Source organism: Schistocerca americana, chromosome X, assembly GCF_021461395.2.
Source record: "Schistocerca americana isolate TAMUIC-IGC-003095 chromosome X, iqSchAmer2.1, whole genome shotgun sequence".
Taxonomy (NCBI): domain Eukaryota; kingdom Metazoa; phylum Arthropoda; class Insecta; order Orthoptera; family Acrididae; genus Schistocerca; species Schistocerca americana.
The window spans coordinates 916,899,027-916,911,175 of NC_060130.1; the positions used below are offsets into that span (position 1 = coordinate 916,899,027).

Below are 12,149 nucleotides of genomic sequence, written 5' to 3' on the forward strand. Positions count from 1 at the left end.
TTATGGGTGAGGTGTTAATTACTGCAGCATTTTCTTAGCATAGAAATTTAACTGACTGAGGACACCAATCAGGCTTACTTGTTTACCAGATGAATGCTTGTTAACATGGGATGCAGATTCAGTCTGGGTCTTGACTACCTTCCTGTCTCATAAGCTATCATACTGCACATTAGCAGCTCAAGACTTCTTTTTGAGAGAAAAAAGATGACTCTTACAAGAAATAACTGATGTAAAACCTAATATATATGACAATGTTTCCTTCAAATAAGACTGACTAATAGGAACTAACTTGAGAAGAGAAACAGAGTTTATTTGTAAGTATTACATTTATCAGAAAATGTCACTTATGAAATCCATTTAATTTACACTGTATCTAAATACATACATAGACAATAAAATTTCATTCTGTCTTCCACTCTGTATTTTTATTGTACGTATCTTCTCTGTACAGCTTCATTTCTCGTTTTACACAGGCCTCATAACGTCGAACCTGAAACATAGTTACTAGTTTAAATACAACTAAAAAATGTTTTTCTAAACTAAGAACACTATATAATATACATAATTATGGTAGAAAGCTCCTGGTCAAATGTAAATGGAAGAGGGGTTCAGCGGTGGGGGTAGCTAGTGGCTCAGAGAGAGGCAGCCTGTATTTTGATTAGGAGTGAAGGAGCGAGAGGTGGTAAATGTACACATTAGACAGGTTGTTGGAGAGGGTAGGTTGCAGTGCGCAATTTAGGTGTCATGCAACATAAACTTGGAGGAGGTGATATGACAGGGGAATGGGAAACTGTTGGGCAGATGGTGTGGAGACAGTGGGTTAACAGAGATTGAGGCCAGAAGACCTGCAACAGCAGAGTAAGTGTTGCAAGAATAACTCCCATCTGTGTAGCTTAAGAAAGCTGGTGGTGGAGGGAAGGATCCAGATGGCCTGTGTTTTGAAACACCCATTGAAGTCAAACATGTGCCAAGCTACATGTTATGCCACTGGGTGGTCAACTTCATTCTGGCAGTGGCCATTCATTCTGATGGACAGTTGGTTTATTGTCACACTGATGTAACAAGCTGCACAGTCATTGCAGCAGACTGCCTGCTTGCATCTCCACTGGGGTAGGATACATATGTGACAGGACTAGAGTATGATTTGGTGGGTGGGTGGGGTCTTCCACAGGGATTTGATCCAAGGTTTTGGCAATGGGTGTGGCATAGGGATGGACTAGGGTGTTTTTTAGGTTGGGTGCATGACAGAACACTACTTTAGGAAGGGTGGGAAGCATCATGAGTAGGCTATCCCTCATTTCACAGAATGTGATAGATAAAAAGCTCTAGTGAAAGATAAGGTTCAGTTATTCCAGTCATGCAGTCATGGATGATAATGGGTGATAAGGGAGCAATCTTTTGTTGCTGATTCTTGTTGATGGTAGCAGACTGAAGGGTGTGGTAACATATAGCACAGAAATCTGTTTTTAGGCTAGGTTTGGGGGTGGGAGGGGTATTATTTGTCTGTGAAGGCCCTTGTAATACCTTCAGCATACTGGGGAAGGAGTTCTTGTCACTGCAGATACGCCAGCCCTAGGTGGCCATGCAGTATTCGAGATGTGGATGGACTCAAGGGATAAGTTGTTGGATGGGATTAAGAATTTCAGTGGGGATTGGAGGTTATGTCGGGCTACTGGGATTCAATCGCTATGGCAGAGTTTGTAAGTGATAGAGTCAGACAACTGACATACTGCCAGCAATCTTTCCAACCAAAACCAACCTGATCTCGACACTAAACTTTGCTTCTACCAGTTCATACCACCATCTAATTCACCCTCCACCCTTAGTCATCTTCTAGAAATTCCTTACCTCCAACTTGCCCACCTCATCCTTCTCTTCCTAAGAACAGTAACCTTTAAGCAGAAGAAGGGGTAGCCATAAACAACTTCAAAACATATCCTGATTTAATCCTTCTTCCAGATAAAGGTTCCACCACTGTCATGATAAATCATATTTATTACCTGACAGAAGGCTTCTGGAAATTGTATGACTCCTCCATCTATAAACTCTGTCATACTGATCCCATTCTAGAAGTTTAACATAACCTCCAATCCCTAATGAAATTCTTAGGTCCACACCATAACCTCTCCACTGAGCGAGGTGGCGCAGTGGCTAGCATACTGGACTCGCATTCGGGAGGATGACAGTTCAATCCCGTCTCCAGCCATCCTGATTTAGGTTTTCCGTGATTTCCCTAAATCATTTCAGGCAAATGCTGGGATGGTTCCTTTGAAAGGGCATGGCCGATTTCCTTCCCAATCCTTCCCTAACCTGAGCTTGTGGTCCGTCTCTAATGACCTCGTTGTTGACAGGACGTTAAACACTAACCACCACCCATAACCTCTCCTAAAAGTTGATGTCTATCCTCATCCAAAATGACACCCCACACATCCTCTCTCTATATGCTCTCCCCAAAGTTCATAAACCAAACAATCATGGGTACCTCATTGTAACTGGTTATTGTCCTGCTACTGACAGAATTTCTGCTCCTGTTGACCAACACTTCCGACCCACTACCTGAAACCTAGCCTCTCACTTTGTAGATACTAACCACATTCCTCACAGAATATCCACCATCTTCACCACTTTACCTTGTGTGTCCCTACTCATTACTGTAGACGGCAGCTCCCTATACACCAAGAACCCTCACGCACATGACTTTGTTGCTGTTGACAATTACTTCTCTCAGTGTCCTTCTGACTCCAAACCCACTATCTCATTCCTCATACAACTTATCAACTATATTATGACACAAAACTACTATCTCTTTGCAGAAAAGGCATATACACAAATTTGCAGCACAGCCATGGGGACCTGCATGTCACCTTCCTATTCCAATGTTTTTATGGGCCATCTGGAGGAAACTTTCCTAGCATCTCAAACTCCCAAACTCCTTGTCTGGTTCAGGTTCATTGATGGTACCTTCATGACCTGGACTCAGAGCCAAGACAGCCTATCCTCGTTTTATCATAACTTTAACACCTTCTCTCCCACCTGTTTCAACTGGTCCTCCTCAACCCAGTGTGCCAATGTGCCACTTTCCTAGTCACTGACCTCCACATCTCAGATGGCTCTATCCACATCTCTGTTCCCATTAAATGCACTAACCACCAACAGTACCTACATTTTGACATCTGTCATCCATACCACACCAAAAAATCCCTCCCATACTGCCTGGCCACGTGTGGACAGTGTATCTGCAGTAACGAAAACTCCCTTTCCCAGTATGCTGAAGGTTTCACAGGGGCCTTCACAAATGGGCATTAACCCCCCAACCCAGTCCACAAATATGTTTCATGTGCTATATTTTTAATTGCCCCTAATACTGCCACCACCCCCCAGGAATCAGCTGCAAATTATTAGTCCCTCGATCATTCATTATCACCAGGGAATGGAACAACTGAACCATATCCTTTACCAGGGGTTTGGTTACCTATTGCCATGCTGTGAAATGTGGGACATCCTTGCCAAGATACTTCCCACTTTTCCTAAAATAGTGTTCCATTACATATCCTACCTTCACAGCATCCTAGTCCATCCTTATGTCACTCCCACTCCCAAGTCCTTGCCACAGGGATCTTATTCCTGTGGAAGACCTGGATGCAAGACCTGCCTAAAACACTCCCCTAGCACTTCCTACTCCAGTCCTCTCAAAGAATTATCCTCCTTCATTAGAGGCAGGGCCATCTGCAAAAGCAATCATGTGATATGCAAACTCTACTACAATCACTGCACAACTCTTTATGTCAGTATGACAACCAACCAGCTGTCCAGCAGAATGAATGGCCACCATCAAATTGTGACCACGAACAAAGTTGCCTAGCCAGTGACACAACATGCAGCGGGGTACAACATGCTCATATTCAATGGCTGATTCAAAATCTGGGCTATCTGTGTCCTTCCCTCCACCACCAGCTTTTCTGAACTTCACAGATGGGCTTTATCCTTGCAACACTTCCTATATTCCTGTAACCTCATGGCCTCTATCTATGTTAAACTTTTGTGTGTGTGTGTGTGTGTGTGTGTGTGTGTGTGTGTGTGTGTGTACTCTAGCTCGAGGGAGGCTTTATTGCAAAAGCCAGTAAGTTTTCTTTCTCATTGAGAGTGCCTGTGAATCACTCATTGCTTTTGATTTTTAACGTGTGGTCTCATTTAGATCTAAAATGTTTAGTGTCGACATAACATTCATGCATTTGTATTGACACAAGAAGCAAAATTCAGAGCAGCTAAAAAAGTGCCCAATAATATATACTGAAACACATATAGTAAATCAATTTAAACATATATTATAAGGCTGAACATGAACTGGAAGATCTAAGAATATTCACATAAAATATCCAGTATTAGCAATAAACTAAATTAATGTAAAGTAACCTTAAATCACAAAGAATATGGCTACAATAATGAGTTAGTAGAAAATACTCAATAAATTAAGTGAAAACAAATGTCACTTTCTATGCATATTAAAATGTTGTATTCCCCCATATGCAATATTTATGTCTTGTTAGAGATATCTTTTAAAACTGGGGCAACTTCTTACACTGAAATTAATAATTTTATTCAATATTTACAACTCTCTACATTATCCACACTCTACAGTCTTCTGTTTCCTATCTCCTCTGATCATCTCTACATGCAACTGAACTGTAATTGTCATACAGGGTAAGTTTCTAGTTTGCACTCTGAATTAAGACAGTTGCTTACAGTCTAGAAACCTATGCCCAAGTATTGATCACTGCAGTACAACATGCTTACCTCTTTAAATAACCCAGAATGTCACAAGGAAGTTGGTGCATTATGTTTACCTGTGTACCATGTAAATACAGGGATCTGCAATTTTAAACAAAGAGGATTATAAATTAGCAACCCATTTCTCTAAAAAAAACATGAACGAAGGAGGAGCTGTCATGTATGTCAAAAATAATGTAGGAATCAGAACTATTGAAACTAGTGGTTTCTGCTTAGGTCAACAACTGGAATCCTTTACTTTTGAACTGCTGCTGCTGGGAAAATCATTTAGAATTGACACAGTACATAGAACCCAACTGAGAAATTTTCACTTAAAACTTGAGTCATTATTATGCCATGCCACCTAGTAGACAAAAGAAATCTGATAAAAGCCTGTGGAGATTTCGTACTGATTTTCTGAAAGATCAGATAATGTAAATAGTTTTCAATTTTTTGTTAACATTTATTAGAATTATTGTTTTGTTAATTTTCCCACGAACACTACATATAAAAGCAATACACTAATAAATAATGCATTTGATTACAATGAAGTCGTATCGTGGAAAACAGAGTAATTAATGAAAGGCAACAGAAAAATTTAATGCAGCCTTGCTGCAAGTTATCTGAGAAGATATGTATAATAGGACAGATGTCAATTCCAAATTTAGACTATTTAACAGCTAATTTCTCAAGAAAACAATAAGGTATGGCACTAATAAGACATAAGAAAGCACTACATTACATAAGCAATAAAAAATATAGTGACCAAGGAAAAATAGATTGTTTGGATTGGTTGAGACAAATAGAGAACAAGGACTGATGAAATATTACAAGAAATACTTTTATGACTGAAGAAAACCTCAAAAAATATCTGAAATTAATAACTCAGATAATAAATTTAAATGTATGTGGACAGTAGTTAAAAGAGAAACTAGAAAATCATGTATGGAATATGAGGACTTCATTATTAAAGAAAATACACAAATAATAAATGATAGCAGCCAGGAGGCCAAATTATTTAATAATCAGTTCTTGGAAGTATCTCAGAAGATTGACGTGGACAGCTCAAGAGATAAAGCAACACAATACGTGGAGAAAAAGCAATGCAACATGAATACAGGTAAATCACAGTTACTCCATGCTCTAGCAAAGAAATTAAGAATGTAATTAACTCCGTGAAACTGCAAATTCCTATGGAAGTGTCTCCTGTCTAAAGCAAAGTACTAAAATTATCTTCTTCTCATGTATGCAATGTATTCAGTCACATGCACAGTACATCATTATTGTAAGGGACATTTCCGGGCGGAATGAAAAATTTTTTTCCCAGATCTCTTTACAAGACAGATAGAAAGATAAATATGAATAATGATTGAGCTGTCTCACTAGTTACCTCTTCTTCAGCGGTATTGGAAAAGATTATGTTAGTAAGAAGCATAACATACCTCTCTCAAAATAATATAGTCAGTCTTAATTTGTATTTTAAAAGGATCAGTCAGATATTATTAGTTCCTGAGTTCAAAGGTGCTGGAAAATATTATATTTGTAAGAACCATAATGCACCTCTCACAATGTGATTTCTTAGCCAGTCTCCATGTTTCCAAAGAAACTCTCCACACAACATGTTACTTTTCAATTCACAAATCAGGTTCGATAAAATATTGTGAACTGCTATATTCCTTGACATGTCAAAAACATTTGATTGTGCTGTACACAGGATTCTCTCACAGAAGCTCAAATATTATAGTGTCAGACACCTTTCTGGTAACTGGTTTTATCCTGTCTCATGAAAATGATGCGGAATGTTGCATTAAAAAACTCAGTGAATGTACACAATAAAACATCATCTTCAGAATGGCAAATAATCTCTACACACTTGGCACAGAGATCAATATTGGGTTGACACTCATTATGTACAAATGGTCTTTCATCATTTATCCAAGAAACTGAAACAGTTCTCTTTTCTGAGAATGTAAAATATAGAAAGCTGGAACCACTCCACCTGCTAAGACTGCACTGCTGCTAATAATTAATATTATTTATTTGTTCATTTTTGGTCAAATATCTGTATAGTGCATATGTAGTGTGTGTGTACCTGGATCTATCAGTTAATAGTTACATGTTGTGTGGATTATATTGCGTAATAAATTGTAATCATGTGGAAGGAGTCTTTTACATTCACATCACAAATTAATTTGTAAACATGGTCACATGCTGAACATTTCTAAGTGTTTTTTTGTTTAAAAAATATGCAGATGTGAGTTAGTAATTCCTACCCAATACCTTTACACATTACTATAATACAAATTCTTCTACAGAATAGAAAGAACTGTTAAGGAATTTTTAAGTTTCCGTCTTATTTACTCCATTTGTTTTCAAATTTTAGTTTGCTGTCTGTCTGACATTTTATACCATTGGATAAGTTGCCAAAACTTTTGTTGTAGCATTGTGCACTCTTTGCTGTGTGAAAGACAACCTTAATGTTGAGTAAGGAATGTCATTTTTCCTTCTGGTATTGTCATTATACACATCATTGTTCATTTTGAATTGCACATTTTCAAGCAAAGGAGACTTTCTTTCTGAAAAATGAATTACCCCAGAACATTACTAAATATGACATTATTTAATAAAAATACGCAAAATATGTCACTTACAGACTTCTGTCTCCTAAGATTTGCCATGATTCTAAGTGGAAATGTGGCTGAACTAAATTGTTTTAGGAGTTCCAAAAAGTGTTTCACCAGTTTAAATTCCCAGCAGTATGGATACCTAAGAATTTTGATGTTTTCATCATATTTATTATTTCCTCATCATATGTTACACATATTGGTGTAATACCACCAGATGTGCAGAACTGAATATGTAGTGTCTTTTTAAAATTGAGGATGAGACAATTAACAGGAAACAAGTCAATGATACTTTTAAGAACACTGTTTATCACTTATTCTGTTTCTGTGTGAATGTTTGGATGATTAGAATGCTAGTGTCATCCACAAAAACAAGTAATTCTGTTTTTAGTATGTTAGACAGAAGGTGGCTTACATGCAGGTTGAATTACTAGGTACAACATTCTGCATTCTTTTAGGTAGATATGATATAACTTATTGGTTGGCTATACCAGCAATCCCATAAAACATTAATTAGACTTTGCCTCACTTAGAATTATTATTCAGACTATTGCTTTCAATATGATGATCCTATTAATGTATCTAGTTTTACTGGAAACCAGGTTAATTAAAAGATATCAAGAATTGAACTTATTACTACACTATGCAATAGCAGATTTTGAGTATGTTAATGTGTTGTTTTTGACACACTGACACTATTCATTAGAGAGACAGTCATCAAACTTTATAATATTGTGTTTCGGTTTTTCTGAAGCTAATTAACTTACCAGATATGTAATGTTAAACTCTAGAAAACTTAGATTTCGCACTAAGCTAGAGAATAATGAAGGAACACCAATCAACAGTAGCAATATTGCAAACAGCAATAATAATAAGCACACTCCTGCTGATGTGGTTACCATCCAGACAAAGCCCACTATCATCTCTGACTGACATTCACAACTAATCAATAATTAACTTCCTAAAAGATAAACAGATCACCATAATTGTACCCATTGATTCAATATAAATAAAAGTAACCATTTAAGCATGAAACAAACAAATGCAGTGCTGTTTTAATTTATTCACTTCCTTTCCTTCACTGTGTAATAGTTTTACTAGCAATGTCATACTTCCCTATTCCCTTCACTTTCTGCATGCAGTAGTAGAAGGTTGACTCTACACACTGTACAAACTGATCCTCAGTACTCCTTCTTCTTAAACAAGGAGTACAGTTTGATAACTGTGGGAGATCTCTGTTCGTTAATGTATGCTTTTTCAAGACTTTATTAACAAGGGAAATGTGCTTTTCCCTTTTATTAATTGTTTTTATTAATTATTATTATAATCACCAAATGATGTGCAGGGAACTGTTTATATATCATGACAGTTTTCTGGGTATTGTTAGAGTTATTTGTGTACTATCCTGTTGCTCGAATAAGAAAAGGTGGAACCCAGATAGTTCTCAATAAAAGTTTGTTAAGAATCTGATGCTACAGTTTGTTACTAAACTTGGTGTACCATGGATACATGCTACTCAGTAGAAAGAGTCATAATATACACAGAAAAAACATGCAAACCTACACACACACAAACACACACACACACACACACACACACACACACACACACACACACACACACACACACACACACACACTTGCTTACATTTACATATTTTACAGTGAAGGATGATTGACAGACTAGAGTAGTGAGAACACATATTCACTTGAAATATGCTAAAATAATGTACAATTTATCAGGATGTGACATTAGTAACATATTATCATCTTGTTTCTATAGAAACAAGATGATAATAGGAAGAATGTAATATTATGACTGTCACTGAAATGTGTCCCAGTCATTTGAATAACTACATGACAGGTGTGAATGGCACACCGATTAGAGTTTTATACTAGAGTGTTTATATAAGAATGAATGCACTGTTATTTTAAGGACAAAGTTTTCATCCTATATCTCTCAAGATTTGCTGTATATTCCAAAGCATGATGTCCTTCATCTTCTGAAGGTAAAATTAAAAAAAGGGAGAAAAATGTTATTTAATCATTTCAGTACTGGTAATTGCCTTGCTTCTTTCAATACACTGATTCTTGTCAGATCACTGAAGTTAAACAGTGCCATGCTTAATCAGTACTTAGATGGGCAACTGCCTGTCTATGTCACTTGCTTTTGGCTGCTTGCCTTGTGGCAAAGGGGTGATGTTTTAAAGTCTGTGACCAAGAGTCATTGTGACAATGTCCTGAATTAAACTTCCAAATCTCTCTGTAGTGTCTCAGGTAGAGAGGGCATGTGACACTGTTGATGGTGATAAAACTGACAGATATGGATGCTAAGCTTGGCAGCCCTCTAGGTGCTCTTCAAGAGATGTAGGGTATATACTGATACTTGGTTTCATCCTGTCCCTTTGTTCATCATCATCCAACGCAAACATGACTCCACACTACACACACCCATCACAGTCACCTATACTTATCAGATATACTTAAGCACACCACTCTCACACTTTGCAAAGGAAAAGTGCTGTTTTGCACGTAGGGAAAACAAAAAGCCTTTTCAGTTATGTGGTTGAACCTGCCCTTCGGCATCTCCCAACCAACAAAGCCATATGACTTTCTTTTATTTCAGTATTTACACAAACTAAAACAAGAAAGAAAGATGCAAAGGAGTCAGTTTGAATGAACTCAGAAGCACATATCTACAGTTTAAGACTGAAACCCATTTACAATACAGTAGATGCCCTTTAATGAATTTTGCCCCCATGTTTCCAATTTTCTGCTTTGCAAAAATGTTTAACATACAGCTACTTAAAAATAAAAGCAAAGAAATGAAGACTGAGAGATATTGAAAGCAATACTATTGTAGAATATCACTTTTGTTGCCAGCTATGTGTGCACATGAGCTCTGGTAAAGAAATTCCCTGCTAGTACAATTAGATTAGTTTTACCTAGTAAAACATCTCTTAAAATTCACTTCAATAATTACATTGCTTATGAAAGTATCCATAAACTCAGATTTTATGAACTCTTTAATTGTTAAGACAGTCTATTTTGTTCAGGCAAACACTGCTTCATTTCATTACTGTGGATAAATGCTACTTGCCACCAACAAAAGCTAAGTATTTTTGCAATAAGTGACAGTTAATACCACAAATACGAGAACCAAAAAGGCAATAGAGGATCACAGCAACTGAAATGTGTAATTTTAATTCTAGAGCCACCACACTATACTTTACACTGATGTACAGGTAACTTAGTATGCAAAATTCATTAAAGATTTCAGTCTTCCCACAAGGGACATCACACTAAAAATACAGCTGGATCACATTCAGTAAATATTCTTTAGTGACATGAGTCTGTTCACCGTGTATTGAAGGAAATACTTTCACAATTTCTACACACATTATTTTACTATCTTTGTTATATAATAATTTGTAAAGATTTTCTGCTAACACATACTAATATATTACCTCAGGTTACATGTTAAACAGAAAATCCTGTTTGTTATGTAAAAGATTTCACTATAGGACTACATAAGATGAGTTTGAGGAAAAAAGTTTTTAATAGTTATAACTACACTTATCCAAACCTAATTCTGTCACATGCTGTCTGATTTCAGTACGATTTATACATCTCACCAATAGTCCAATAAAGTCACATGTGTTAATATTAGAGTAATAATAGCAGATTGACTTACTGTAGGCCTACATTTTTTACGTATAACAGTCATAATTATTTACACACTTGCTGTTCATTCGTTAACTCTTTTTACATTTATTTTTCAGTTTTCTGCAATTAATCACAGAATTATTACTTCCACTGCTAATTTTACAATGGCGGTTTGATAAATAGTGGCGAATCTCTTTGGCTTTATTGAAATAAAGCAGCTAACCCTCCTAATCTCAATATTTTATATGTCGTTTGAGTCAGAACAAGTAAGATACACATTAATAGACTATTAGAGCTAGAAATAGTTAAAAATTAAAGTGTTCAAATAACAGAGTAATTTGGAAGAAGTTGTGAGCATTTGAAACAGGACGACAGTATTAGCCTTCTAGGTAGCCGTCTTGTTAACGACGCAATCAGCGGTAGGACTATTACAGTCGTTACGAGCAAAATGTCCCGTAACTGAATGAAAATGTGTCATGAATAAAACGCTACATGTTATGGCAGTAATATTTACCTCTCTAAGTTTCAACTCGGCTCTTTCATTCTTATGGATACATTGTCTGAAGCATTTCTCCGTAATCGTCAGGTATGCATTGAGCAACTGTTGGAACTGTAAAAAGCGCGTAAGGTGCTTAGGAACGCAAGAAATAAGACAAGTCGTAGTAATAACATGTCAGTGGTACTTACAGAATCATCATTGTTTCTAGTCATACTGAACAGCAAAAAGCTAATGATACTGGATCGACATATATCCGGCGATTATTTCGCCGACCTCCTCCCAAGTAATTTCGTGCTGATATACACGTAACAACCGACTTATTGCGCCAAAGATAATACTCTCTGACACATTCATATTCTGGACTATCGTTTTTAACCTCTTCGAACAAATAAGCAAACTTTCATAGATCAGGAAGCAAAATAATTTCATAACTCACTTCAGTCGCACAAAAATATAGGCTATTTAATGGTAACTGGGGAGTTTTACGCTTCCTACCTTACAAAGGAAAGTATTTTGGTATTTTACTGTTGTCGTTGTCACTAACACAAAACAAAGTCCTTGAAAGGCGGTACTCTACACAAGAAGGGTTGCTTT

The 12,149-nt window shown here is 36.8% G+C and overlaps 1 long non-coding RNA gene across 1 annotated transcript; it reads right to left on the minus strand.

Moving 5' to 3' along the window:
- Positions 1-435: 435 nt before the first annotated feature.
- LOC124554682 lies at positions 436-11,878 on the minus strand. The gene is made up of 3 exons (XR_006968410.1): positions 11,744-11,878; positions 11,571-11,666; positions 436-490 (listed from the first exon to the last, which is right to left on the minus strand). It is a non-coding gene; the product is annotated as an uncharacterized LOC124554682 (long non-coding RNA).
- Positions 11,879-12,149: the final 271 nt, after the last annotated feature.